General features: G+C 41.6%; 1 protein-coding gene across 2 annotated transcripts in view; it reads left to right on the top strand.

Moving 5' to 3' along the window:
* The first annotated feature begins 9136 nt into the window (after positions 1 to 9136).
* LOC118361450 (poly(rC)-binding protein 4-like) overlaps positions 9137 to 24812 on the top strand; it is a 53428-nt gene continuing 37752 nt past the window's right edge. For both annotated transcript variants that reach the window (XM_035741394.2, XM_035741393.2), the window contains exon 1: positions 9137 to 9494. The gene's annotated coding sequence lies outside the window, so the exon portion shown is untranslated. The remainder of the gene's footprint in view (positions 9495 to 24812) is intronic.

Here is a 24812-nt window from a genome sequence, read left to right as displayed (position 1 = left end):
CAGAGAGAGCCCCAGAAAGCCAGTTACTCAGCCCCTGTAATAGGGTTAGAGGCAGAGAATCCCAGTGGAAAGAGGGGAACCGGCCAGGCAGATACAGCAAGGGCGGTTCATTGCTCCAGAGCCTTTCCGTTCACCTTCCCACTCCTGGGCCAGACTACACTCAATCATATGACCCACTGAAGAGATGAGTCTTCAGTAAAGACTTAAAGGTTGAGACCGAGTTTGCGTCTCTGACATGGGTAGGCAGACCATTCCATACAAATGGAGCTCTATAGGAGAAAGCCCTGCCTCCAGCTGTTTGCTCAGAAATTCTAGGGACAATTAGGAGGCCTGCGTCTTGTGACCGTAGCGTACGTGTAGGTATGTACGGCAGGACCAAATCAGAGAGATAGGTAGGAGCAAGCCCATGTAATGCTTTGTAGGTTAGCAGTAAAACCTTGAAATCAGCCCTTGCTTTGACAGGAAGCCAGTGTAGAGAGGCTAGCACTGGAGTAATATGATCAATTTTTTTGGTTCTAGTCAGGATTCTAGCAGCCGTATTTAGCACCAACTGAAGTTTATTTAGTGCTTTATCCGGGTAGCCGGAGAGTAGAGCATCGCAGTAGTCTAACCTAGAAGTGACAAAAGCATGGATTAATTTTTCTGCATCATTTTTGGACAGAAAGTTTCTGATTTTTGCAATGTTACGTAGATGGAAAAAAGCTGTCCTTGAAATGGTCTTGATATGTTCTTCAAAAGAGAGATCAGGGTCCAGAGTAACGCCGAGGTCCTTCACAGTTTTATTTGAGACGACTGTACAACCATTAAGATTAATTGTCAGATTCAACAGAAGATCTCTTTGTTTCTTGGGACCTAGAACAAGCATCTCTGTTTTGTTCGAGTTTAAAAGTAGAAAGTTTGCAGCCATCCACTTCCTTAAGTACCGCAGATGTAGGCTACCTAGCTGTTCAACCTCTGTCGAGCCAAATACTTTAGACTGCCTACTATTTGTGATGATAATCTTCATAGTTATGCTGCCATAATATAGCGAGAGTTGCTTTATAACTCAAGCCTGATCTGTACTTCTCCTCAACTTTGTCCCCGATCTGTTTGGAGAGCTCCTTGCTCTTCCTGGTGCCACTTGCTTGGTGGTGCCCCTTGCTTAGTGGTGTTGCAGACTCTGGGGCCTTTCAGAACAGGTGTATACATAATGAGATCATGTGACACTTAAATAAAGTCCACCTGTGTGCAATCTATCTAATTATGTTACTTCTGAAGGTAATTGGTTGCACCATATCTTATTCAGGGGCTTCATAGCAAAAGGGGTGAATACATATGCATGCACCACTTTTCAGTTCTTTTATTATTATTATTTGAAGCAAATAATTTTTTTCATTTCACTTCACCAATTTGGACTATTTTGTGAATGTCCATTACATGAAATCCAAATAAAAATCCATTGAAATTACAGGTTGTAATGCAAAAATAGAACAAAATAGAAAAAACACCAAGGGGGATGAATACTTTTGCAAGGCACTGTATATAAACACACAAACAGGATAGTTTACACATGGATTATTACACAATGCAATGAAATGTCCCTAGTGGACTAACCGATTTGATGGCTTGGGAGACAATAGAAAGGGGTTGGGGACAGATAAAGAGCAGAAAAGAGAGTGGGAGAGATAGAGCTTATTGTACATTCGTTTGGAAAATACGCCCATTGTAAATATAGATTTGCAGCACCCTCACAACCCTCATTCGGATTTAGAAATGCAACACATATTTAAGTTTGTATGTCTTTGTTGTCTCTCTGTTGAAATCCGTCTGTGGAGAGTAGTTCATCAGAAGTCTTCACTCGAGAGTTTCCGAGTGTCTTACTATTTTCTGGTCTTGTTCATATTCAGCTGGACAACTTCACACGCCGGCAGCAACCAGGCGTGTTTTGGTCTAATATGTTAAATCTTCAGCGAGTCCTTTTTTAAGCACTTGGGGGAAAAGGGCATTCAATTACGTTTGGCATAATGTGTGTGCTCACGTGGGCGTGGTTACTGACTGGATAAACTTTACATGAAAAAACATTTTCTCATTTAGAAGGCTAAGATCACATTTCATCTTCTCACAAATAGTTTTATATTTAATCCTATAAATTCCCCAACATTTGGATGTAAACCTGACTACTGGGAAAAATAAACATTCAGAGATAAAGTTATGTTGTTATACCATCCTTAATGAGATCCGGAAAACAACAACTGATCTGACATAATTGTTATTTAAGTACCTATGGACCCTTCCAACTTTTTGGATTACAGCAATATTGTTTCATTGTCCAATCTTGGATGTCACAGTACTACAAAATCTCTTCCTGTTGTAACGAAGGGATTTTTAACTTTCCTTTCATTGTGTGGGAGAGAGAGAGTTCCTGCTGGTATTTACGACCATCATAAAACAGCCAACTTCACCCCTGTCCCCCTCTGCGGGAGAGAGAGGGCGCTGTAGAGCAGACCCACTGTAACCTGATCCTTCAGATCTTCACAGGAGAGTCATGACACAGGCTAGGGTTGGGTTATCATTTTTTCTTTTTTTTAGAGGGCTGATCAGTTTAATATTGCGGAAATAATGTTGCTTCCAATGTAATTGTCTGCATAATTTCCAATCCCCCATATTTTTTGGGTAAATATATATATCCATACACGCATGCATATACACATATATACATACACATACCTATATAGACATACATACTTTTCGAAAGAATATACCTTTATTATTATTCCCCGCAAACCCTTCCGCCGATCCCCCAATTGGAGTAAACTAATAAACACTTCTGCTTCTACCTTCAATCCATATCTCTTATACACACTATACAGACACAGTCTACTTTACAATAGTTCTCTCTTGTTTGTTCTTAGTCCTTCCTCTATTTCTGATGTCCATCCAGTTTGATTTCTATTTGTAACTATACTATTTCACAAAAGCTCCAAACCTATATACAGTCTACAGATCCCTTATGCCCTACATTGTTTATCTTGTTATTAGTCCCACCTTTCAGCTCCACTCAACCCCTCCCATCTGTCTCTCAACATCATCCATTCCGGATTTCTACTTGCCATATACTTTTCAACTGTGCTGTGATGCTTCACAAAATAATTGAACTTTCCTATTATCATAGCTTCAACAGATTGTAAATTAAAAATAATCATTTTTGCTAAAATAATTATTATATTATTGGTTGATTGGCTTTTCAAATCACCCAGTATTGCTATCTGTAGTGTTAGTTCTAGGCAAATGTTGCAATTCTTCAGCCATTCCTGGACCTGTGACCAAAAATTAGCTACATATGGACAATACCAAAATAAATGATCTAATGACTCTGCCTCCTCACAGCAGAATCTGCAGAGCTGGGAAGATTGTATCCCCCATATATATAACATTCTATTAGTTGCAATAATTTTGTATAGTAATTTATATTGAAAAATGTGAAGTTTTAAATCTGGCGTTGTTTTGCGTATCAATTCATAAACCATGTGCCATGGAATGGATACATCGAAAGTCTCTTCCCAACTATTTTGCAATATATATGGCACAGCTGTCAGTTTTTGGTCCTTACATCAAATTGGTATATGTTTTTATTTATCACACTTTTCTTTAACCATTTATGTTCTTTAATACAGGGCCGACATACAAGTTCCTTACTTTTTTCCCCTTCTACTTGCCTCTTCTATTTTTGTGGTAATGCAGCAAATAATTGGTTGTAATTTTGGGTAGAGCAGACATTTCCATATGTCTGTGTTAGCTGCATGTGTGACATAACTCCACCAGTCCTATTTATGATATCATTCACTAAATTTATACATTTTTTAAACATTTCTTCGATAAATACAGTTTTTTTTATCAATTAGTATATTTGAATTTAACCACAATATTTGTTGTACTATTTGTTCCGTCCTTTCAGGTGGATTAAACTGAAATTTCAACCAACTTCCTAAGGCTTGTTTAAAAAATAAAGATATTTTGGAGATTATTTCCTTTTCAAACAACCGAAAGTGAGCAGGTATAATCTGAATAAAGGGGAAAAGGCCCTTCCTGAATATAGGATGAGACATTCGTACCAATTGACTAGAGAACCAGTTTGGATTTAAGTATAACTTTTGTATGACTGATGCCTTTAGTGAGAGGTCTAATGCTTTAATATTTAATCATTTCTGCCCACCGAATTCATATTCGTTATATAAATAGGCCCTTTTAATTTGATCTGGTTTGCCGTTCCAAATAAAAATGAATATTTTGTGTTCATATAATTGGTAGCATTTCTATATTGAAGATTGAAAAAGAATTTGGTGCATTTTTCCTCATATTCCATCCAGTTCGCTTTATTTTTATAATATATTACACTAGATCTTTCTTGAATAAGTTCCTCCATTTATTTTTGTTTTTCCTCTAACTTATTCTGTGCCTCTATAGTACCATTTTTATTGCTATCTAACTATACTGTTAGTCCTTCAATTTCCTTTGTTAATATGGACTCTATTGATCTAAATTGCTTTTGTTTTATAGATGAGTACTGTATTGCATTGCCTCTAAAGGCACATTTAAAAGTGTCCCATACAGTAAGGGGATCTGCTGTACCTATGTTATGTCTGAAAAAGTCAGTTATAAATTGTTCTGTCCTAGTTCTAAACAATTTATCATCTAGTAGGCTTTGATTAAATTTCCAATATCCTCGCCCACGTGGAAATTATGTATGAGTAATATATATGCCAATTATGTGATGATCCGACCTCATTCTGTCCCCTATCAACACGTTTTTAAACTTTTGGTGACAGAGAGAATGGTATAAGAAAGTAGTCAAGGTGACTAGCTTGATTAAGCCTCCGCCATGTATATCTCACTAGGTCAGGGTATTTAAGTCTCCATATATCCACTAATTCCAATATATCCATGACATTCATGATTTCCTTAAATGCCTGAGGGTGATAGTTTGTAGTGTGATTTCCTTTCCGGTCCATAGAGGTATTTAAGACCGTATCTCCCACCATAATAATAGAGTCTAGTGTTGCTTATAGAGTTGATAGATTCTTATATATATTTTCAAAGAAGCTTGGATCATCATTATTTGGACCGTATAGGTTAATATCTGTTTATTGTCCAATAACATATTTGAAATAATCCATCTACCTTCTGTTTGGACAATTTGCACTTTTGGATCATAATTATTGTTAATTAAAACCATCACCCCTTTTGAATTTCTTTGCCCATGGGAGAAGTATATTTCGCCCCCCAGTTCTTTTTCCACAAAACTTCATCTAAAACTGTTGAATGGGTTTCCTGTAAACAATAAATATTATATTCCTTCTCTTTTAACCAGGTAAATACTGATTGTCTTTTCTTATTATCTGCTAGGCCATTGCAATTGTAAATGGCTATACTTATTTCACCACTTACCATAATGAGACACAACTTTCAATTCTATTCTGTTTGTAAACGTACCATTAAAAAGTAACGTGATGATGGAGTGTCTATATAGCTGTACCATGATCTTTGCCTTTCTACTAAGTAAACCTCCAATTGGTCCCTACTATTCCACCCGCTAAAAGCCCTCCTCATCCTGAGTTGGTTTGTCATCCCAATGCCCGGCAGACCACCCTCGACCCCCTGTATCCCATAACCCATAACCGACTGGGATCCATCCTTTGGAAAGAGCACACAGTGCCATTTACCAAATTGAAGTAGATTAACTGCCAAATGCATTTCCATCACCCTCACCTCGATTTGTATCATATATAGCTGTGGATCATCCTCTATTGTCCCTAACATCTTTTACTTCTTGCAACAGTTGTGGGATACACACATACACACACACTCAACCCATACCCCTAGACAACCATAAGCTCACTTACTCAACAATTGCACCACCCCAGAGCCCAACTCAAGACAGGTCTTGAATTACAAATGTGCTCGCAGTTGCAGCTGCACGAGGAGGCCTGCAAGACCAGAAAAATTTGGCAAAAATTAAGAGGTTTTATTTACCATTGTCACATCCTAGATTTTTTTTATTTTACCTTTATTTAACTAGGCAAATCAGTTAAGAAACAATTCTTATTTTCAATGATGGCCTAGGAACAGTGGGTTAACTGCCTGATCAGGGGCAGAACAACAGATTTGTACCTTGTCAGCTTGGGGGTTTGAACTTGCAACCTTCCAGTTACTAGTCCAATGCTCTAACCACTAGGCTACCCTGCCAACACAATGATGATGATGGAGGTCAAATGTACACCTCTACCCTGAAACCCCCACAATACAGTCACCCGGGTTGGGTTATAAATGACATCCTATCCCTTTGTTCTGTGGAGAATTACTGAGGACAGGGAAGAAGGAACAGCTGTCATCTACTTCCCAGCATAACAACTATGATTTGTTCTCTTTGAATAAACCTATTTTTCTCCCCCTGATTTGCTTTGGGGTCTGTGTTATTGAAGAATAATATCAACTGCTAACAAAAGATAGGCTATATCCTATAGGACTATGCAAGACATAGCAAGTCTCACTCTTATTATTCTTGCTGCCTCCAGTTCAGTAGCCATACTTGCTAGATTAGGTGTGCGTGTGTCCTCCTAAAATGTCCTCCTAAATAGGCCTATGATTAGGCTTTAGTTTACTACATTGCCTAGAAATAGGCCTAAATATTGATCACCCATATTTCTCTGTCTGAAAATCTTCCCACTCCTAAAAGTTAGGCTATAAAAAATAGCTTAAGGGAAAGTGCAAGTCTCTCCAACTCTGCTCTCTTGAAAGTACATCTAGCATAGTGGCTGTTATACAATATAAAGGCCATGTGAGAATCTCAGGTAATTTAACGTATTTCTTAAGTTATTTTTGAGCACTTGATATTGCCTATTTGTCACGACTTCCGCCGAAGTCGGCTCCTATCCTTGTTCGGGCGGCGTTCGGCGGTCGATGTCACCGGCTTTCTAGCCATCGCCACTCCATTTTTCCATTGTTCCATTTGTTTTGTCTTGTTCCCTGCACACCTGGTTTACATTCTCTAATCACACTGCATGTATTTATTCCTCTGTTCTCCCCCATGTCTTTGTGTGGAATTGTTTTTGTTACTTGTTTCATGTTACGCGCCAGGCTGTTTTTTTCCCTGTATTCCGTGGATTTCATGAAGGATGTTTAATTGTTAAACATTTGCTTATTTTTGTGAATGTTTGCACTTTTTACCTTTGGCTGGTGGTTTTGACGCAGTGGCGTCTGTCTGTTTTATTGCCTCTGCCTTAATAAAGTGTGCGCCTGTTCACAACTCTCTGCTCTCCTGCACCTGACTTCTCCACCAATATCGCACAACCTTGACACTATTGTGTAGCAAAATTGCTAGGACCATGGCTGGCAAGTGAGCTGTGTCACATACGCCAAAAATAACATTGCAGGACTGTCCTACAGCCAGAAACCTTGGTGTCTTCTTAGACCCTGACCTAAACCTGAAGTTATATTTATAGAAGGTTGTCACTGTATCTCTTTATATAGGCCTACAGAAATCACTCCCATCTTCTACAGTTAGTTCAAAATGTTGCAGCTCGACTTTTGACACGAACCAGAAACATTTATCCACATCACACCTATTTTAGCTTATCTACACTGGCTACCAGTCACTTTTAGAATATATTTTAAAATTGTATTAACCACTTTTTAGGCAAGGATTGGTTTAGCCCCATCCTATACCTCTGATATTTTATCTCCCTATGAACCAGGACGCAGCCTGAGATCCTCTGTCAAGGCACTGTTGAACATCGCAAAGTCTATATGTTGAAAACTAAAGGTGATTGGGAATTTGCCATTAGACTTTGTAGACTTTTGAATGATATGCCACAGGAGATCAACATTGCTAAGTTGTTACAATAGTATTACCAGTTTTGATAACACTTATTTTGTCTATTCAAAATGTCACTAACTGTATGCATTCAATTATATACTCAATAATTTTTCAGTCAGTCAGTAAGCACTGATGTCCTGCACCTGTCTGTCTGTAATCAGTGAAATAAATGAACCTGTTATCTTCCAATTACCCCAATACCCCCTGTCTGACGAGGACCAAAGGACAGAGAGGTTGTTATCTGATGTCATGCTTCACAGTCAGGATTAGGGTTGCACAATTCTGGGAACTTTGAATACATTTCCTGTTATTCCAGAAATCCTAGTTGGAGGTTTTCAGATGTCCTACTTATTCCCTCCTGATTCCATGAATCCTACAACCGGGATAACCAGGGAATTTATTGAAAGTTAGGTAGGCCGTCATTGTAAATAAGAGTTTGTTCTTAACTGACTTGCCTAGCTCAATAAATTGTTTTATTAAATACATAAAAAAAAATACATGTGGAATTTTGCAACCCTAGTCAGGATATTACTAAACCATTACAGACTGGACTGAGAATGTACGACTTGAGATTTTTTTTTAAATAGGTGGCTATAGACCTGTCTATAAATAACCTCACAGAGTAAAATAGCATTAACCATAATGGAAGTCAACAAAATACAGTATCGCCTAACTCTCATGATGAAAAATGAAATTGTGGCAGCAATAGAAAAAGTTACAGTTCAATATGACAAGCTGAAGTCTTCACTAGATGGCAGTATGAGAGCAAGTAGTAGGAGAGCATGTTTCTGGACCGCCCACAGCAGACCTCCACGGGTGGGTATTAGACAACCCTTTGACACTTTTAACTTCGCCAACGCTCTGATATATTGACAGAATAAAAGCCATCAAGTATTGTGCGAATTGATGCGCACTGGTCCCAATTCCCAAGACTTGAACATATTAATTATTAGGCTATTAATTATTTCCAAGGAGCTAACCTACATTATAATATATAATATAATAATATATGCCATTTAGCGGACGCTTTTATCCAAAGCGACTTACAGTCATGTGTGCATACATTCTACGTATGGGTGGTCCCGGGAAGCTTTATTATTAAGCTATTCAAATGCGACAATTATTGTAATTTATGACCAAGCACATTTTCCGTAATTGTAATCTTCTTCAACATGAGAGATAGACAAATAGGGCTCCCATCAATCGAACTAACCGATTGGTCATGCGACGCGCAGCGGGGAGCGTGAGACGTGCCCAAATTCATTCAGGGATCCCGTGGGATAACCATCACACTCGCCCGAGAGACAGAGCACCAGCGGAAACAGGGGTGGTTGGATAGTTGGGCAGACTGTTTTACCCAGAGTGCACTGTAGGCTACACACTGACAACTTCACCTTCGTTCGCAATCCGAAAGGGTAGTCTGTCACATTCGTTTCGAGCCGCATGCATCTCGCTCCATCGAGACGCCCGGTCTCCACGCACAGGCGGCTTGCACTCAGTCCTGTTCTGTCCTTTCAGCGTGATACAGGGAGGAGAATCCGTACAAGCTCACAGTGGACTTTAATGTGTACAAAACCTGCTTTATAACGTTTCATGGGGATACTTTAGAGGAAATCATCTTGACGACCCTGCATATTAACAGGTAAGATACGAGTTTTGAGTTATCAATTCAAACGGCCACTTCTTATTATCTGGTGATTTCTCCAACTTCAAAAACCTCTCCTGTATCTTGCTGTGTCTTCCTATTCTCAAATGCCGAACTATTTCAAATAATGATAGAAAACTCCCTTGAGGTGTACATGTATGGCTATTCAAAAATAATATATGAAATCAATTATATGGGCAATATTTGGTCTCACTTTGGCAGCTCACCTAAATTGCTCATTCTTGTATTTTCTAATGTGGTCTTTGAATTAAAAAATAAATAAATGAGGCTACACATCCATGTCATTTTTCTGCATAGACACAGTAGGCCTATTCAAAGAAACCTGAAATGGATGCCATATAAAGACACTTATTTTTAGCTGAACTCCACGAAAAATAGTACAATCCCGACATATGCGCTCAAAGAACAACAAGCAGTAGTTTATTGGGATTGAGTACAGACGTCCTCAAAAAGACTCTTTATGATAACGAAAGATGACCCCACTGACTATAGGCCAGTTCAAGACGCACAAAGATCGATCACGCTCAACAAGAATGGCAGTGCTGAGGCGCGCGTGTGTGTTTGTGTGTGCGCGCGCGACAGGCGCATCACTCACTGGCATGCCGGCTGAAGGGAAAGACTAATGAATTGACCAAAATGTACGCGCGCCAAGGAAAATTCTACTTGCAGATTCCACTATAATAATTTCATGTTGTCTTATACTGTATGTATTTATGTATTTATTTCAACACTCTAATGCTGCCAATGGTCAAACAGATTGGTGATAATATTTTTTAAAAGTTTTTTAAAAGTGTTTTTTTAAATATCCTTACTAGATACAACTCTAGTAACAAACAATGTTATTAAAGAACAAGTTAATAAAATACCTACCATTTTCCATTTTTTTTAATACCAAGTATTTATTTTAATCAACAAATCTTATATAGTGGATTCCCCCCAAATGCACAGGATTGTATTGTTATGTGTGTGTGTGTCAGCCATCATTTGTTTGATTGGCACTGCAGGTTTACTGTTTCCCAACCTCCTTCAACCTCTTGCCATTTAGAATAATTTTAATTCAGCAAAAGCTTTACTGTGAACAAAGGGTACACAGACAGTCAGGTATGTAAATAAAATCACTAATCAGATAGGAATATGTTATAGTGAAAATTGATCATTCACCAAAACTTATGATCTTCCTCAAAATACTCCAATGCTGCTACCAATATCAAAAATCAGCTTGATGTTGGCATTAAAGCTTTGGATCTCCAATTTACTGAAGCTGCGCACAAACAGGATATGGTCAAAGTCCTTTTCAAAGTCCTCTAAAAGGTTTATGGTTTATATTTATTTGAAATTGTCTGTGTTTACCACTTATCAAGGCATAATGAGTTAGACCAATTATAACACAAAAGGCACCATTGAATTTTAGTGGGTTGATCATCATGGACTTTCCATAACAATAAGGTCAATGAAATAGCATCCACATGTGGATGGTCTGATTGATTAGAGAAAGCTTTGTACCAACTGCAATTAAGGATTTCCTATATTCTGTTTTAGTGTCTATTTTAAGCCTGGTCAATCCTATTACACTGCTGGAAACCGGTATGACGAGAGACATAAGTCATGCATATCAATGATCCTGTACGAGTCATCTTTTCTTATGTCATCTTTTTGTAAACAGAGTTTTTGATATTATTTTATTCTACGAGGAGATCTCGAGGTTAAGAACCTAATTTCCGAGAGAGACCTGGCATTAGTGCATGCTTACATACAGTGTTCCTATTTAAAATAATTCTCTCTCTGGGATTTTGTTTGTTCATTGAGGAAATATAAGGATGGGATAGAATACCCCCATAGAAAGGTGATCTCTCCCTGGCAGATAGTGAGGATCAATATCAAATCAAATCAGAACAGAATGGTGTGTGTGTGTGTGTGTGTGTTTGTGCATATGCGTTTGTTTGTTTGTTTGTGAATGGAAGAGAGAGACAGAGAGAGGGATAATGTTTTCCATGTCTGTCCATCTATACGTTTATTTCTGAAAGAGAGAGATAGAGAGTCACTACTCACTCAGAGACAGGGAGAGAGGGAGAGAGGCCATCAGGCATGGCTGATGCTGACTCTCAACCTAAATGTAATTCCTTAATGCACTCCAAGAATCAAAGATCTAAAAAGGAGTGGAAGGGCCTCTTCAATAATAAAACTGAATCAGCATCTCTGCAGCAGCAGCAAGGGCTGAGGGCTGAGGGCTCAGAGGACTCATAAATAACAGACTCTAGCACTGACACATGCTGCTCCAATGGCTGGAAACTGCCAATACCCTTCCTAATTTACAACCAGGCCTGCCTGCTCAGTCAGAGGTAAATAAGCAATGTTCTAGTCAACGAGGAGGGTCTTGGTAAGGCTGTGGAGTATAGACAGTAGCTCTGCCGAATTGGTGTAAGCTGCAAACCATGACCATCTGTATGGTGACTCTGGGTAATAGTGTTTCAGAAGAGGAGGTAAAGAGAGGTGGGGATCTTGAGGGGATTTGTTAAAGGATGCAGGCTTATTAGTTGAGAGTCATAAGAGCTGAACTGAGTCATACAGATTCAATTCAAAGATTCAATTCAACCAATTATATTGCGCTATACCTTATTATGTCCTGACTGTTGATTTGTGTTCAAATGTAAAGGCTCGTCAATAATATAAAAGCAGAACAATTAATATTCAGTCAGCTATGTTCTTAGTAATGTCTTGCATTTGTTGTCACAGTGGTTTTCATATTACACATATACATTTTTTCTTTGTGTATTTTAGATAAATCTCTCCTTTATTTGAGTCCATAACCTGTGTTTGTCAGTGTGTAATGAATATAGACCCTGTAGGGAACAACCAATGCCTCCCACATCATCGATTGAAATAGATGTTGTGTTGCAAGTACTGCTTTCTTAATAATGATGTTTTGACAAGATGTTGTTGAACAGCTCCACTATGAATACTACCAATTTACAATGCATTGATCTGTGAACAGTTCTTCCCCACAGACCTTCATAAGGCTTGAAGAGTGCACAATACATGTAACTCAATTGTTTTACCATCTTGAAGAGTTTCTCTTGATGAAATGCAACATGATAGTCTTGCTCTCTTTCCTATCTCAGGTTTGAACCCAAATAATTGACAGCCGACGGGAGATTCCCCTTAAATAAAATACTTTACTGTATTTATTGTGGCTCCCTAACCCGCTCTGCAGTATTTACTTTTGTCAAATACTCTGGAGTAGTTCTTCGGTCAAGTAATCAGATTGTTTTACTACTGATACTACTGCTACTACTGCTGCTGCTACTACTACTACTACTACTACTACTACTACTACTACTACTACTACTACTACTACTACTACTACTACTACTACTACTGATACTACTATTACTACTACTACTACTGCTGCTGCTGCTACTACTGCTGCTGCTGCTACTACTTCTACTACTACTACTACTACTACTGCTACTACTGCTGCTACTGCTGCTGCTACTACTACTACTACTACTACTACTACTGCTACTACTACTACTACTACTATTACTACTACTACTACTACTACTACTACTACTACTGCTACTACTGCTACTACTACTGCTACTACTACTACTACTACTACTACTACTGCTACTGCTACTACTACTACTACTACTACTAATACTACTACTGCTACTACTACTACTAATACTACTACTACTACTACTACTACTACTGCTACTGCTACTACTACTACTACTGCTACTTCTTCTTCTACTTCTTCGTCTACTGCTACTTCTTCTACTAATACTACTAGTAATAATACTACTACTGCTACCACTAACAGGTGGAATCCTGGTAGTGAATTTCAGTCTCATGAGGATGGCTTACACAGACCAGTATTTTACACTTTAATCAGTCAGCAGACATTATTATGCAGTGACTTACAAGCTGTGCATAGACCCACAATGAAGAGGCTGAACTGCTGCAGTATACACCACAGCACTTCAAAAGTAAGTGGTGTGAAGTAGTGTATATATATGAAGAAAATGAGCTAAGGGGCTGTCTTAGTGACAGTAATCCGCTTTGCTTTGTGGAGCCAATCTATAAGGCAGTGCATTAAATGAAGGTTTCTCTTTCAACCGGCCCTCTGCATCAGTGTGTTTTCGCAACCACACACCGCGTCTGGAGGGAGAACTCCCCCATCCTCAGCTGCTGAGTGCCTGAAATATTTAACAAGGACTGCACTATTTTGGGATTTGTACTCCGTTTGTTTTGGAGCTTATGTAATAACCTGTTGTGTTTCAACCCTCCACACATGGTAGTGTTTGGCGTAAGTATGCCATTCTCAGACAAAGGCTCTGTTGGTTAACTGAAGTAAAGTGTGTTTTACCAATCAGGCATGTGCTGCCGTTTTCAATATGATGCAAGGTTACTTTGAATGACAGCAGGGGTTGGGAATATACCGGATGTGGCGCCAAATGCCATTCCATTATATTTAACATTAAGGTATTTCAGTATTGTTTGTTCTTTTATGCAGTAATTTGGTTTCGCATAGTCTGTTTTGGGCCTCTCCGGCCTCTTCGGGAGGCGGTCTCTGCCCCCCACTCGCATGCAGTCCTGCAATTCTAGAGCCATAATTCTTATGCTTAATTCTATGTAAAAAATATATATATGTCTAAAGCCAACTTCATAAAACGGCTAGTAGTATTTCTGAGAAAACAAAACAAAAATACTTATTTTAAACAGGACAAATCTGAGCGGGCAAGCTCCCCTATTGGGCATGACTCTGGACAGGAGGAAAGTGTGAGGAAGTAATGAAAGAGCAGATGAAGAGGGGGAAAGTAATTCTGCAGAGAGAAAGATTGACCTTCATCCAGGACTGGGATAAAAGCTTGAGTTAATACCAATGCCAAAGTGTATTCAGTTTGATGCCAAAAAGTATTTTGAATTATGTATGGTGCAAATGCAAGCTCTCTAATAATAGAAGATGTGCAATTGAAAGTGAAAACAAGGTAAATTAACGAAAGAAATTCTAGCTTTGTTTTTGGGTCCTGTTTTTCAAAAAATATAATCCAACTGCTATAGTCAGTGATTTTTTTAAACCAGTTAAGGACTACTCTATTTTTTTTACATTCTCCCAAAATCAGTTTGCATTATAGCAGTACCCAAAGCATGCTAGATAATCATCTAACATAGTACATTTAAATCTGGGACACTCAAATGAGTATGATATGTTACGTTTGGCATGGTTACACAAGACAGAATGTTACTTGAGGCAAAAACAAAAGGAGGTTGGGTGGGAACGGTGGCGTATAACAGAAATGTCTGGCAATCCAAAGTTTCCGGGTTTGAATCTCAGCATGGACAAGTACTTATTGATTTTTATCTACTCTACAACTACTTAACATGTTAGCTCACTCTTCCTCTAACCCTAACCTTAAACCTTTAAGCTAACTCTTCCCCTAAACCTAACATTAAACCTTTAACCTAACTCCTAACCTTAACCCCTAGCCTAGCTAACATTAGCCATCTAGCTAAATTTAGCATTAGCATTAGCCCTTCTAGCCAAAACAAATTGTAATTTGTAACATGTCATAGAAATTGTCATTTGTAACATATCATACAGAATTGATGATGTACATTTACAAATTAATACATACCATACGAAACGTAAGATATCATACTAAATGTAGTGTGCCAGATGTAAGTACCGATGAAAACAAACTGCTCTGAGATCAGGAGGATAGAATTATGGTCAGATTTGCCAGATGGAGGGAGACGGAGAGCTTTGTATGCATCTCTATGTGTGTAGTAAAGGTGGTCCAGAGTTTTTTCCCCTCTGGTTGCATATTTAACATGCTGATAGAAATTTGGTAAAACGGATTTAAGTTTCCCTGCTACTAGGAACGCCGCCTCTGGGTGAGCGTTTTCTTGTTTGCTTATGGCGGAATACAGCCCATTCAATGCTGTCAGTTCCAGCCTCTGAATATGGTGGATAGTAAACAGCTACGAAAAATACAGATGAAAACTCTCTTGGTAGGTAGTGTGGTCTACAAATTACCATGAGCTGCTCTACCTCAGGCAAGCAATAGCTCGGGACTTCCTTAGATATCGTACACCAGCTGTTATTTACAAAAATACATAGTCCGCCGCCCCTTGTCTTACTAGACGCCGCTGTTCTCTCCTGCCGGTGCAGCATACCAGCCAGCTGTATGTTGATAGTGTCGTCATTCAGCCATGTGTCCGTGAAGCATAAGATGTTACTGTTTTGAATGTCCTGTTGGTAGTTTAATCTTCCACGTAGGTCATCTATTTTATTGTCCAAAGATTGCACGTTTGCTAGCAGAATGGAAGGAAGTGGGGTTTTTTGTTGATCGCCTACGAATTCTCAGAATGCGGCCTGTCCTCCGGCCCCTTTTTCTCCGCCTCCTCTTCACGCAAATCACAGGGATCTGGGCCTGTTCCCGAGAAAGCAGTATATCGATCGCATCGGCCTCGTCAGACTCATTAAAGGGAAAAAAGGATTCTGTCAGTCCATGGTGCGTAATCGCAGTCCTGATGTCCAAAAGTTATTTTTGGTCATAAGAGACGGTAGTGGCAATACTATGTACAAAATTTGTTTAAAAAATAAGTTACAAACAATGCAAATAAACAATCAAAAAATACAATCATTTGGGGGCACGTAAAACGTCTGCCTTCTTCTCCGTCACCATCTTACATGGAGACTTTTGATATTGTGAATGTCAACCAGAAAGAATGATCAGTTTTCTCCCCTGTTTTGCTTGTTTCCACTCAACTTGGTCTCAGAGCATTATGTATTATTCTGTGCATAAATCTGAGACACACTATTTAGTATGATGTATGGTATACATGTTGTTTTGGAAATTCGTAACATATTGTATGTTTTTAAACTTCATAACACATCATACCAATTGTAATTTGTAAAATATCATACACAAATGAACATACAGTGCCTTGCAAAAGTATTCAGCCCCCTTAGCATTTTTCCTATTTTGTTACCTTACAACCTGTAATTAAAATGATCTTTGGGGGGATTTGTATCATTTCATTTACACAACATGCCTACCACTTTGAAGATGCAAAATATTTTTTACTGTGAAACAAATTTCAAAAACAAAATTATTTGTTATGAATTACAATTTGTTGTGGTTAACGTTAGGCTTGCTGACTAACATTAGCTCTAGCGGTTAGGGGTTAAGGTTAGGATTAAGGTTAGGATTTAGGTTAAAAGGTTAAGGTTAGGGTAAAGGTTAGCTAACATTCTAAGTAGACACAAATTAGCTAGAAGGTAGTAAATAGTTGCAAAGTTCCTAATTAGCTAAAATGCTAAAGTTGTGTGTGATGAATTTCGACCACTCAACCCTTGCGTTGTTCACATTTAATGCCCACCCATTCACCCTCCCATCGTGTTTACCTTAAGTAACCTTCTATCTTAGTTAACCATACGAAACGTAATATATCATACTAATTTGAGTGTTCTGGAGTTACGTTTACTGTGTTGCGTCTAGTCTATGAGACCAGTCTGTTTCACTTGGGTCTTGTTGTGTATTGCTTGCAAATTATGAGTCCCTTTCACAGTGCGTGAGCTAGTATGGATTGAGGGCTGACAGGACAACCAGAGACAACGGGCATTTTATGTAGTAACAGAGTGGCATACTGACTTTATGGTATCAGTTGTCACCCCCACCCACTAATAATACAAATCAAGCTCACAAACACAAGTCTCGTGATAGTGTCAGAGAGGGCTGTCACTCTCTTCTAACCATCATGATATGTTTCTACAAGTTGCCATGACACAATGCATCCCATAATATTGATTCCTTGTATAATTCTGTGAGATTTGGGTGCTGTTCAATTACATATCCCATATGCTATGTTTGCTCCGCAACATGAACACTTGTGCTCTGACTGTATTTGCCTGAGAATGAACTCAGATTACATGTGAAATATATTTCCCTTAGAAAACCACATCAGTGGGAGCACAAAGTGAGCTAAGGCTTAGATGACCAGCCAGCAGAGTACCAGGGAAGGACAAGGCTGTTTGACTCCTTTTTGAGGCAGTAAACTGGCTTACGTTCCAGATTAATACTGGATCTGAAGCAAAGGGAAGGATAGAAGAGGGAAGCCCCACCCTGTGCAGAGGTTTGACCACTTCCATTAGAAGTAACAGAGAAGGACACTGAGAGATAAATTATTGTTATTTGTTATTGTTATGTGATTGTTATTGTTGAATGTATGGTTATTTTGACACTTGGTTATTGTTGTTACTGTTGTCCCGTTGACAATTTTGATTCTCATCTTTATATTGTAAATATCCAAAATGAGTTTTGGCAATATGTACATTGTTACGTTTGAATTGAATTGGTAAAACACTGGTCTTTCATTTCAAGCCTGTCTTGTTTCTTTGCAGTTTCCATCCCAAGCCCTCTCTCTCTCTCTCTCTCTCTCTCTCTCTCTCTCTCTCTCTCTCTCTCTCTCTCTCTCTCTCTCTGTCTCTCTCTCTCTCTTTCCCTCTCTCTCTCTCTCTCTCTCTTCTCTCTCTTTCTCTCTCTCTCTCTCTCTCTTTCTCTCTCTCTCTCTCGGTCTTTCTCTCTTCTCTCTCTCTCTGAGGGAAAGGGAGAAGCAGCCATAATCAAGGCACTGTTGCATCCTCGAGTGGAACGTCTTTAAGTTTAGAACTCGCCAAATTCTTTATTTCTACAGTATGGACTTATTTTTCATTTCACTTAGAGCTAAAGAATGTGTTGTGTCTTGATTGGATTCTGCCAAAGGCAACATCAAATCATCACCATCCTCACTCTGTTCCAGTCATCCCTGTCAAAATGAACCCTTCCCCTTTATCTTTGGGATTTTGATTATCCTATTTTTCCTTCATAATTATGTTTGGAGCCTACTGCAGCACAAAGACAGGCCGGGTCTCCCTCATTAGGGTGTGGAGTGGACGAGTGGTCTCCCTCTAAAACAGGGAGGTGTATACTTTTCTGCTGGTTAATGTGGTGGCGAGATCTCTCTGACTCTCGAAAATAGCGGTGCCTGTAGTACATAGTTCAATACATGAATTATGAATACCTTTGTTGCTATAACAATGCTTTTTTTAAATGAACTCACTGGTTGCGATTTTATTCAACCAAGTGTAGTAGTTCAGGTGAGTCCAATGAGCGCAGATGCACGTAATGATGGTGACAGGTGGGCGTAATGATGGGCAGCCTGGCGCCCTCGAGTGCCATGGATGGGAAACGGGAGCAGGCGTGACAGTATCCCCCCTCTTGGGGCTTCACCCGGTGTCCCACCTGGGTGAGCCTGACGGGCTGGCCGAGACATGGCTGTCAGATGTGCCGGCGGATGCGTGGAAGCCCAACGAGCCAGCGGACACGTGGGAGCCTGCGAACCGGCTGAGGCATGACATGGGGTGGGAGCTTGCCAAGCCAACCAGCTAAGGCGTGGAAGCCTGACGAGCCAGCTGAGGCACCCCCGGTTCCTTCACCAGCAGCACCCTTACCCGACGTCACCAACAAAAACAAAAAACAAACACTCCCTGATGCTTCAAGTTGTGGTTGTAACGGCTCTCTTCTATCTCCTCCTCTGACGAAGAGGTGGAACAAGGATCGGACCAAAATGCAGCGTGATGATGATTCATGATATATTTTAATGAAGGAAAAACTATACATGCAGAAACTACAAAAATAATGAAATTAAATTAATGAAAACCGAAACAGCCCTATCTGGTGCAAACACAAAGACAGGAACAATCACCCACGAAACACTCAAAGAATATGGCTGCCTAAATATGGTTCCCAATCAGAGACAACGAAATCACCTGCCTCAGATTAAGAACCGCCTCAAGGCAACCATAGACTTTCCTAGACAACCCTACTCAACCACAATCCCAATACCTGCTAAAACCCCAATACAAAAACACACCACAAAATAAACCCATGTCACACCCTGGCCTGACCAAATAAAGAAAGAAAACACAAAATACTAAGACCAAGGCGTGACAGAACCGGCCGCACACCTAAACCCATAGGGGAGGGTCCGGGTGGGCGTCTGTCCACGGTGGCGGCTCCGGCTCGGGACGTGGACCCCACTCCAACCAAGTCTTAGTCCCCTTGTAACGCGTCCTATGATTGGCGACCCTCGCCGCCGACCATGGCCTAGTAGTCCTCACCCAGAACCCCACTGGACTGAGGGTTAGCTCGGGACTGAGGGGCAGCTTGGGACTGAGGGGCAGCTCGGGACTGAGGGGCAGCTCGGGGCTGAGGAAGCTCGGGACTGAGGGGTAGTTCGGGACTGAGGGGTAGCTCGGCACTGAGGGGAAGCTCGGCACTGAGGGGAAGCTCAGCACTGAGGGGAAGCTCGGCACTGAGGGGAAGCTCAGCACTGAGGGGAAGCTCAGCACTGCGGGGAAGCTCAGCACTGAGGAGAAGCTCAGCACTGAGGAGAAGCTCAGCACTGAGAGGAAGCCCAGCACTGAGAGGAAGCTTAGCACTGAAAGGAAGCTCAGGCAGGTAGTTGGCTCCGGCAGATCCTGGCTGGCTGGCGGATCTGGAAGAGTCTGGTTGACTGGCGGATCTGGAAGTGTCTGGTTGACTGGCAGATCTGGAAAAGTCAGGCTGACTTGCAGATCTGGAAGAGTCTGGCTGACTGGCAGATCTGGAAGAGTCTGGCTGACTGGCAGATCTGGAAGAGTCTGACTGACTGGCAGATCTGGAACATCATGGCTGACTGGCGGATCCTGGCTGACTGGCGGATCTAGCTGCTCTGGCTGCTCCATGCAGACTGGCAACTCTGGCTGCTCCATGCAGACTGGCAGCTCTGGCTGCTCCATGCAGACTGGCAGCTCAGGCTGCTCCATGCAGGCTGGCAGCTCTGGCTGTGCTAAACAGGCAGGAGACTCCAGCAGCGCTGTAGAGGAGGAAGGCTCTGGCAGCGCTGAACAGGCAGGAGGCTCCGGCAGCGCAGGAGAGGAGAAAGGCTCCGACAGCGCTGAACAGGCGGGAGGCTCCGGCAGCGCAGGAGAGGAGAAAGGCTCTGGCTGTGCTGAACAGGCAGGAGGCTCCGGCAGCGCAGGAGAGGAGAAAGGCTCCGACAGCGCTGAACAGGCGGGAGGCTCCGGCAGCGCAGGAGAGGAGAAAGGCTCTGGCTGTGCTGAACAGGCGGGAGACTCCGGCAGCGCTGGAGAGGAGGAAGGCTCTGATAGCGCTAGACAGGCGAGGCGCACTGAAGGCCTGGTGCGTGGTGCTCGCACTGGTAGTACTGGACCGAGGACATGCACAGGAAGCCTGGTGCCGGAGGACTGGTGTGTGGAGGTGGCTCTGGATAGACCGGACCGTGCAGGCGCACTGGAGCTCTTAAGCACCGAGCCTGCCCAACCTTACCTGGCTCAATGCCCACTCTAGCCCGGCCAATAGGAAGAGCTGGTATGTACCGCACCGGGCTATGCACCCGCACTGGAGACACCGTGCGCTCCATAGCATAACACGGTGCCTGCCCGGTCTCTCTAGCCCCCCGGTAAGCACAGGGAGTTTGCGCAGGTCTCCTACCTTGCATAGCCATACTCCCTGTGAGCCCCCTCGCCAAGAAATTTTTGGGGCTGACTCTCAGGCTTCCATCCGCGTCGCCGTGCTGCCTCCTCATACCAGCACCTCTCCGCTTTCGCTGCCTCCAGTTCTTCCTTGGAGCGGCGATATTCTCCAGGCTGAGCCCAGGGTCCTTCACCGTCCAGTTCGTCCTCCCATGTCCAGTCCTTCTCTCGCTGCACCTTGGTGCGGCTACACTCCCCTGGTTTAGCCCAGGGTCCTCTCCCGTCGAGGATTTCCTCCCAAGTCCAGAAATTCTTGTCGCGCTGCTCCTGCTGCTGCTGTTGCCTGTTACCACGCCACTTGGTCCTGTTGTGGTGGGTGATTCTGTAATGGCTTTCTTCTATCTCCTCCTCTGACGAAGAGGTGGAACAAGGATCGGACCAAAATGCAGCGTGATGATGATTCATGATATATTTTAATGAAGGAAAAACTATACATGCAGAAACTACAAAAATAATGAAATTAAATTAATGAAAACCGAAACAGCCCTATCTGGTGCAAACACAAAGACAGGAACAATCACCCACGAAACACTCAAAGAATATGGCTGCCTAAATATGGTTCCCAATCAGAGACAACGAAATCACCTGCCTCTGATTAAGAACCACCTCAAGGCAACCATAGACTTTCCTAGACAACCCTACTCAACCACAATCCCAATACCTACTAAAACCCCAATACAAAAACACACCACAAAATAAACCCATGTCACACCCTGGCCTGACCAAATAAAGAAAGAAAACACAAAATATTAAGACCAAGGCGTGACAGTGGTGTCAGCATTCTGTAAGGGCCGATGCTCGGAGACACGTAGCAAGTACTGGGAGTGAACATTTAATGGATAACAGACAGGAAACAAACAATGACAGCATCTGAACAGGGGAAAACATAATGACATCAATGCTGACACGGGGAACAAACTGATGAACAGACAGATATAGAGGGGCAATCAATCAAGTGAAGGAGGCCAGGTGAGCCCAATGAGCGCTGATGCACGTAATGATGGTGACAGGTGTGCATAATGATTGGTAGCCTGGTGCCCTCGAGTGTCAGGGAGGAGGAGCAGGCACAGGAGCAGGAGTCACGAAAACATGAAACATAACATAATAAATAACATTAATAGACAGGAACAGCTCAATGATAGAACCAGTGGTGTAAAGTACTTAAGTAAAAATACTTAAGTCGTTTTTTGGGGGTATCTGTACTAGAGGTTGAATGATTATGATTTTTCAACGCCAATACCGATACAGATTATTGGAGGATCAGAAAAAGCCGATACTGATTAATCTGCCCATTTTTATCATTTACATTTTACATTTAAGTCATTTAGCAGACGCTCTTATCCAGAGCGACTTACAAATTGGTGCATTCACCTTATGACATCCAGTGGAACAGTCACTTTACAATAGTGCATCTAAATCTTAAAAGGGGGGGGGGGTGAGAAGGATTACTTATCCTATCCTAGGTATTCCTTAAAGAGGTGGGGTTTCAGGTGTCTCCGGAAGGTGGTGATTGACTCCGCTGTCCTGGCGTCGTGAGGGAGTTTGTTCCACCATTGGGGGCCAGAGCAGCGAACAGTTTTGACTGGGCTGAGCGGGAACTGTACTTCCTCAGTGGTAGGGAGGCGAGCAGGCCAGAGGTGGATGAACGCAGTGCCCTTGTTTGGGTGTAGGGCCTGATCAGAGCCTGGAGGTACTGAGGTGCCGTTCCCCTCACAGCTCCGTAGGCAAGCACCATGGTCTTGTAGCGGATGCGAGCTTCAACTGGAAGCCAGTGGAGAGAGCGGAGGAGCGGGGTGACGTGGGAGAACTTGGGAAGGTTGAACACCAGACGGGCTGCGGCGTTCTGGATGAGTTGTAGGGGTTTAATGGCACAGGCAGGGAGCCCAGCCAACAGCGAGTTGCAGTAATCCAGACGGGAGATGACAAGTGCCTGGATTAGGACCTGCGCCGCTTCCTGTGTGAGGCAGGGTCGTACTCTGCGGATGTTGTAGAGCATGAACCTACAGGAACGGGCCACCGCCTTGATGTTTTATATATATGTTTGCAATAATGACAATTACAACAATACTGAATGAACAATGAACACTTTTATTTTTACTTAACCATAAAAAATATTATATTTCGTCTCAAATAAATGATGAAACGTTCAATTTGGTTTAAATCATGCAAAAACACAGTGTTGGTAAAGAATGTAAAAGTGTAATATGTGCCATGTAAAAAAGCTAACGTTTAAGTTCCTTGCTCAGAACATGAGAACATATGAAAGCTGGTGGTTCCTTTTAACATGAGTCTTCAATATTCCCAGTTAAGAAGTTTTAGGTTGTAGCTATTATAGAAATTATGACGCGTCGACTATTTCTCTCTATACCATTTGTGTTTCATATACATTGTTCTTATAGACACGCAGTATTTTGATGTTTGGATGAAAAACGTACCCAAATTAAACTGCCTATTTCTCAGGCCCAGAATCTGGAATATGCATATAATTGTCAGATTAGAATAGAAAACACTCTAAAGTTTCCAAAACGGTCAAAATATTGTCTGTGAGTATAACAGAACTGATATTGCAGGTGAAAACCATCAGTCATTTGTGTCAGTGTTAAGCATGCAGAAAGTCTGTTGTTCAGACTAGTAGTTATTCTTATTTTTAATTTCACCTTTATTTAACCAGGTAGGCCAGTTGAGAACAAGTTTTCATTTACAACTGCGACAGTACGAACTCTGACGATAGTTGGGGGGCAATCAATTCACATATAGTGTCCAGGGCACAGCTGTGAGCTGAGGGGGGGGTCTATGACAAGCGGCAACAGTGAGGCACTTATTTCTGGAGAGATGGATCTTTAAAAGTAGAAGCTCGAACTGTTTGGACATAGGCCTGGATAGTATGACAGAACTCTGCAGGCTATATCTACAGTAGATTGCAGTTCCTCCCCCTTTAGCAGTTCTGTCTTGATGGAAAATATTGTAATTGGGGATGGAAATTTCAGAATTTTTGGTGACCTTCCTAAGCCAGGATTCAGACATGGCTAGGACATCAGGGTTGGTGGAGTGTGCTAAAGCAGTGAATAAAGCAAACTTAGGGAGAAGGCTTCTGATGTTTACATGCATGAACCCAAGGTTTTTATGGTTGCAGAAGTCAACAAATGAGAGCGCCTGGGGAATGGGACTGATGCTGGGGGTTGCAGGGCCTGGGTTAACCTCTACATCACCAGAGGAACAGAGGAGGAGTAGTATGAGGGTACTGCTAAAGGCTATAAGAACTGGTCATCTAGTGCTTTGGGACCAGAGAATAAAAGGAACAGATTTCTGGGGGTGGTAGGATAGGCATAGTGTACAGACAAGGTTATGGTAGGGTGTGAGTATAGTGGGGGTAAACCTAGGCATTGAGTGACGATGAGCGAGGTTGCATCTCTGGAGGCACCAAATAAGCTAGGTGCGGAACTCCGCACGTGGGGGATGGGACAAGGGGGCTATCTGAGATATATTGAGCAGGACTAGGGGCTCTGCAGTAAAATTGTGTGTCATTTAGTGATTTAGTTAGTGTAATAACCAAGTGGAAAGTAAAATGTATTTTGGGGGGAGAATGTTAGAATGTTAGAATGTTTTTCGCGTAATGACTTTAAAACTTTTTTAGTGAATATTAAGATGTACCCAGGTAATTAACCTTTCTAGGGTAGGTGGGATGGTAGCGTCCCACCTGGCCAACATCC

Source organism: Oncorhynchus keta, unplaced genomic scaffold, assembly GCF_023373465.1.
Source record: "Oncorhynchus keta strain PuntledgeMale-10-30-2019 unplaced genomic scaffold, Oket_V2 Un_contig_14950_pilon_pilon, whole genome shotgun sequence".
Taxonomy (NCBI): Eukaryota; Metazoa; Chordata; class Actinopteri; order Salmoniformes; family Salmonidae; genus Oncorhynchus; species Oncorhynchus keta.
Note: the sequence above shows the minus strand (reverse complement) of the source record. Positions and strands in the feature narration are given on the sequence as shown.